The sequence below is a fragment of the Haplochromis burtoni genome, unplaced genomic scaffold (assembly GCF_018398535.1).
Source record: "Haplochromis burtoni strain Fernald_Lab_line unplaced genomic scaffold, NCSU_Asbu1 Contig_88, whole genome shotgun sequence".
Taxonomy (NCBI): Eukaryota; Metazoa; Chordata; class Actinopteri; order Cichliformes; family Cichlidae; genus Haplochromis; species Haplochromis burtoni.
Window position 1 is genome coordinate 298,633 of NW_024582449.1, and position 6,233 is coordinate 304,865.

Here is a 6,233-nt window from a genome sequence, read left to right on the forward strand (position 1 = left end):
AGAGGTTTCACTCAAGGTCATATTGTTCATTTTCTTAACTAGCAGTCGGATAGTGCTTGGCGTCCAACTTTTTTGGCTGCTCTGTGTCACTGGTGCTTGTCCTAGCCTCTTGTTTTATTTTGGAGTGTTTTCGAAGGTTTTGGTATCACTCGAGGTCGTAACGTCCATTTTCTCAACTAGGTGTTGAATAGTCCTTGGCGCATAACTTTTTTGGCTGCTCTGTGTCACTGGTGCTTGTCCTGGCCTCTTGTTGTATTTCAGTGTGATTTCAGAGCTTTTGGTATCGCTCGAGGTCGTAACATCCATTTTCTCAACTTGGTCTTGGATAGACCTCGACAAAGAACTTTTTTGGATGTTCTGTGTCACTGCTGCTTGTTCTGACCTCTTGTTGTCTTTTGGTGTGGTTTGAGAGTTTTCGGTATCACTCAAGTTCATATTGTTCCTTTTCTGAACTTGGAGTTGGATAGTCCTTGAAGAAGAACTTTTTTGGATGCTCCGAGTCACTGCTGTTTCTTTTTTCTCAGTGTCTACTCTCATCCTCTTTCTCTCTGGAGAGTAGCTCTCAGATTTCTTTTTGCTGCCTTTTGAAATCTGACTGTATCGTCTTTTCAACACATTTTTTTCTTCACAGATAAGTCTTTCTTTCCTTGGTGGAGAGCAGCTGTCAGCACTTGTCCTGCAATTTTGTGCAGCATAATCCGGGCCTTGCATTGTCTTGAGTGGAAGCTGGACAAGTGCATTTGTTTCCTGAACTTGGAATTGGACCATGCTAGACGAAGAACTTTCTTGGATGCTCGGACTCACTGCTGTTTCTTTCTTCTCTATATCTATTCTCATCCTCTTTCTCTCTGGAGAGTAGCTCTCAGAGTTGCTTTTGCTGCCTTTGGAAATCTGACTGTATTGTCTTTTCAACACAGTTTTTTCTTCACAGATTCGTCTTTTTTTCCTTGGTGGAGAGCAGCTGTCGTCACTTCTGCAATTCTGTGCAACATAATTCGGGCCTCGCTTCCTCTTGAGTGGAAGCTGGAAATGTGTTTCATCAGAATTTGGCTCTGGATTTTGGTGGTCCATTGTAGTAAAGCCAGCGTAAGCTTGTTGCAGGAGCAATTAATATATAGGTACACTTGTCAGCCATTATCAAACAAGTAGTAGAAAGTTAAAAGGCTTCAGTTCCTAGCTAAGTATTAGTTCTGCAATAATTATCTTAAGTTGTAAACATTCTTGCGTCAAGAAGTCCGAATAAAATTTGAGTATATACGGTGCCCCTTCACCTGGAGGCTTTGCACGGGTGCCACGTTCCTTTTGGAAAGGGTTGAAGCTTTGAAATTTGTGGTTTCATATTCAAGCATTGCAATGTCCTTCGGTGGATTTTTGGCGCGTGCCCAGTTTTAAGGCGTGGTACCCAAGTCAAAGCCTAGGAGAGACTTAGGGAGGAGAGAGATTAAATGCTGCTTTGGTTTTGGCTCTTTGGTGCCCTGGAAACGCGGCTGGTTGGTTTGTTTCTCATCTGATGTACATGTTAAGGTTGATGTAATGAATTTCTTATTCTTCTAAGTGATCACTAATTATAGAAAGATATTAGTTCCAAGCATGTCTCATTTTTATATAAATTTATTGATATTTTTATACAATCTCTCACCGCCACCAGATAACGCAGGTTACCTGAAATGTATTTGCTGCATGTCTTGTTTGTAAAAGTTTTATTGTTTGGTTCTCTCGTTCACCGCGGACAATTTCCTTCCTTTTTACCAGCCGAAAGCGCATTCGTTAATGAGTATTCTCTGCATGACTCACAATGGGAGTTGGAAGTAGGCATAGTTTCTTAGGTGACCATGTCATGATGGTTCATTACATCTTACAAACGATTAACAACAACATTTCTTAGAAAATTTTAGTTCTTGTTATTGACAATTTTTATTTATAGCGAAAGACCGCTAGTAGGCACCAAAGTGAATTTCGGACAATTTAGGCTGTTTTTTTTAGGGTCATTTGGGAATTGTTTCAGGCTGTTTGCGACCCAGGCAGATGGCAAAAATGGTACATTTTACTCAAATCTGTGAATTGTGTTTCTTCCTTTTTCTCATTAGTTATAAGGCTGTTCTAAGTTTCAGGGATGAATTTGATGTTCTGATGAAAATGATACAACTAACTATCCAAGAAAGTAGTTCATAAACTCTAACTTTGAAAGTCATTAAATCATTCCTTATCAAAATTGCTTAATAAATCATTTTATTTTTGTTATCTATTTATGTTTTTTATTTATTATTAATTTCCTTAAATTTCATAATATATACTGATGAACAGATCAATACTCATCACTCCAACTTGAAATATCACTGGATGGAAAGTAGTTAGGTGTAGCTTTGGTCTGTGTCTATCTCAAACTACTATTATAGGGTTAAAAATTTAAATGGTCTAGGATATTATTCGTGGTGTGGTCACTAGTGTGGCTGGTATGATCACTAGTTCTTTGTTCCTTTGCTTGTTCTTTAAGGTTGTAACTTTCGGATTTTATTTTGACGAGCCGTACATGTACACCGGATATCCGGTAAAGTGCTCATCCGTCTTTGGTTCCAATACAAGACTTCTTGATTCTCATATACCTTTACTATGCTACAGTAAAACTGTGATAGATATTCGCTTTTTTTAACCCAACGTCAAATATGTTCACGAGTTGGACCACACTAGTGAAATATTTATTCTTTCAACTCTGGATTTAAACACGGAAACTGCTCCTAGCCAATGACTCCTAGCTAGTTGATGTTAGCATTTAGCCGCTCTGACTGTAAACAATGCAATGAGGACGGACGAAGGTTCCGGTTGACACGGAAACTAATAGTGAGGAGCACGAAGTCAAATAAGTGTTTGCTGCAGTTTCATTTGGGTAGGTTTTGCTTGTAGCTGGTCCTTACTGTACCTGATGTTATTGTGCAGAAGTCAGTGTTTGCCTTGCTTAAGGTCTGCAGTGAGGCACGCCTGTAGACTGAAACGCAGCTAGATATTTTCTCATTGACGTTTCTTCGTTTCTTCGCAGATGCCCTCCATGGAATCCCTCAATCGGGCTCCTCCATATTTGATCAACTACGCGTCTTGAGTTCGAAATAGTGTTGGGTAATCTGAGCCTTTAGGCGCATAACTTTTCTTGCTTGAGACAGGGAACTTCACTTCTCGGTTTTTCCTTCTCTTGACAGTCATTTGGCAGACTCTCTCTTGTCTGCACACTAAACTCATCGTCCTCTGACAGACACTACATACGCATGAATACCTGGCTGCTTGTGCCGGTAGGGCCATCAGAAAAGAGATGATTTTCAGTGGTGCCAGACAGAGTTGCAATGCTGTCCAGAGCAGGAAACAGAGAGTAGTTCCCCTGTCCATCAGCCTCCATCTCAGATTCAAACGTGTTGAGGGATTCCATGGAGGGCAGGTATGAGCATCTGCGAAGAAACGTCAATGAGAAAATATCTAGCTGCGTTTCAGTCTACAGGCGTGCCTCACTGCAGACCTTAAGCAAGGCAAACACTGACTTCTGCACAATAACATCAGGTACAGTAAGGACCAGCTACAAGCAAAACCTACCCAAATGAAACTGCAGCAAACACTTATTTGACTTCGTGCTCCTCACTATTAGTTTCCGTGTCAACCGGAACCTTCGTCCGTCCTCATTGCATTGTTTACAGTCAGAGCGGCTAAATGCTAACATCAACTAGCTAGGAGTCATTGGCTAGGAGCAGTTTCCGTGTTTAAATCCAGAGTTGAAAGAATAAATATTTCACTAGTGTGGTCCAACTCGTGAACATATTTGACGTTGGGTTAAAAAAAGCGAATATCTATCACAGTTTTACTGTAGCATAGTAAAGGTATATGAGAATCAAGAAGTCTTGTATTGGAACCAAAGACGGATGAGCACTTTACCGGATATCCGGTGTACATGTACGGCTCGTCAAAATAAAATCCGAAAGTTACACTTAGAAAAAAAGACCCTTTTCCATTATTTTATTTAAATTTTTACTTATCTGTTACTACTGTACTGCACCTCTTAAGTGTTTCACAGTATGAGTGATGATATTCTGCTTTTAATCTTTTTTTTAAGGAAAATACTAATAAAATAAAAAATAAAATAAATGTTTATTAAGCAATTTTGATAGGAAATTGCTTAATTTTAGAAATGTTTTTGCTCTTTTTTGCTCTATAAAATAGTTGTTTTCTTTTAGAATCATTCATCTTAGCAGTAGGATTTACATGAAAAGAGAAACAAATTAAGTTTGAGTGATGTTCAGAATGGGTCATACAACTCAAAAAACTCGATTCACTTTTAGGTTGAAGCATTTGGTACTATTCTTGGTTAAACTCTTTGTCTCGCTCTGTTCTCTCTTGTTTCTGAGTGCTTGTTATTGAGAGTTTATAATGGATAAATCTTGAACTCACAATCGCTTCACTTTTAACACTGTTTTGTTGCGGATTTGCGGTGGTCGTCCATTAAAACGTTCATTTCAATAATTAAAAGGAACATATTTAAAAGAATGGTATAGTTGTTCATTTTTTATGTCTGATATTTGCTATGGCAGCATTTTCATCATGTGAGGTTTAAGTCATCTTTTGAATGTAATCTTTATCCTTGAAATTCTTCGTGTGTAAGGAATGGCCAGGAAACTGGTGCTTCCAGGTCCGCGGTTATACTTTTTCAAACCTGGCATGTGGATCTCATGCGATGTCAAGGTTTCGGTCCTCAGTGTCATATCTCTCATCGCTCGCTCTGTACTGCAAAAATTTAGGTGTCTGAGAATTTTAGATGTAGAATTATGTTACACTCTCGCACAGGTCACTGTCACTCCATTCTAGCTTTCGTTGCCTTGCTGGGACATTGTTCTTGAAGAAAGTCGTAACACTGCTCACAGGTCGTACGACTGGTCTCAACTACAAAGGCGTTACGGCTGGGGCTTCCACACACATTTATATGGATCCACTCACAATCCAGGAGGTTAAAAATTTGCTGGATGAAAACACATTTTTCCATCTTTCCACTCAAGGAAGAGGGAAGCGAGGGCCCGAATTTATGGCTTGTCTAACAGAATGCAGAAGTGGACGACAGCTGCTCTCCACTCAAGGAAAAAAAAGTACGTAAGTCTTGAAGTCTTTCCTTGGTGGAGAGCAGCTGTCAGCACTTGTCCTGCAATTTTGTGCAGCATAATCCGGGCCTTGCATTGTCTTGAGTGGAAGCTGGACAAGTGCATTTGTTTCCTAAACTTGGAATTGGACCATGCTGGACGAAGAACTTTCTTGGATGCTCGGACTCACTGCTGTTTCTTTTTTCTCAGTGTCTATTCTCATCCTCTTTCTCTCTGGAGAGTAGCTCTCAGAGTTGTTTTTGCTGCCTTTTGAAATCTGACTGTATCGTCTTTTCAACACAGTTTTTTCTTCACAGATTCGTCTCTTTTTCCTTGGTGGAGAGCAGCTGTCGGGACTTCTGCAATTCTGTGCAGCATAATCCGGGCCTCGCTTCCTCTTGAGTGGAAGCTGGAAATGTGTTTCTTCAGAATTTGGCTCTGGATTTTGGTGGTCCATTGTAGTAAAGCCAGCGTAAGCTTGTTGACCTTTGCCGTGTTTACTCTGAGACATGTTAGAGTGTTGATGAAGTGACTGTGTTAAAGATTCAACTGTTTTAAAATGTTTCTCAGGTGTACCTTTGAATGCTGCAATCTCGAGTGTTGCAAATAAACTGACTGAAAGTTTGGAATTCTTACCCGGATTTAAGGATTCACAGATCAAAGGCATGTATGACATGATGATGTCATAACATAACATAACAACAACATTCTTTTTAAAAATTTGATTCTTTTTACTGAATCGAGTTTTAATGAGTCACTCACCAAAGTGAATCGAGTTTTTTGAGTCATTTGATTCACTGAGTCAGTCGACCAGAGAGTGCAAAAAATGTACATTTTCACTCAAACTTAATTTGTTTCTCTTTTCATGTAAATCCTACTGCTAAGATGAATGATTCTAAAAGAAAACAACTATTTTATAGAGCAAAAAAGAGCAAAAACATTTCTAAAATTAAGCAATTTCCTATCAAAATTGCTTAATAAACATTTTTTATTTTTTATTTTATTAGTATTTTCCTTAAAAAAAAGATTAAAAGCAGAATATCATCACTCATACTGTGAAACACTTAAGAGGTGCAGTACAGTAGTAACAGATAAGTAAAAATTTAAATAAAATAATGGAAAAGGGTC

At 38.9% G+C, this 6,233-nt stretch overlaps 1 protein-coding gene across 1 annotated transcript in view; it reads left to right on the forward strand.

Moving 5' to 3' along the window:
• Nucleotides 1–2,551: 2,551 nt before the first annotated feature.
• The window catches only part of tbrg1 (transforming growth factor beta regulator 1), a 10,626-nt gene continuing 6,944 nt past the window's right edge, over nt 2,552–6,233 (forward strand). The window contains exon 1 of the mRNA XM_042222536.1: nt 2,552–2,884. The gene's annotated coding sequence lies outside the window, so the exon portion shown is untranslated. The remainder of the gene's footprint in view (nt 2,885–6,233) is intronic.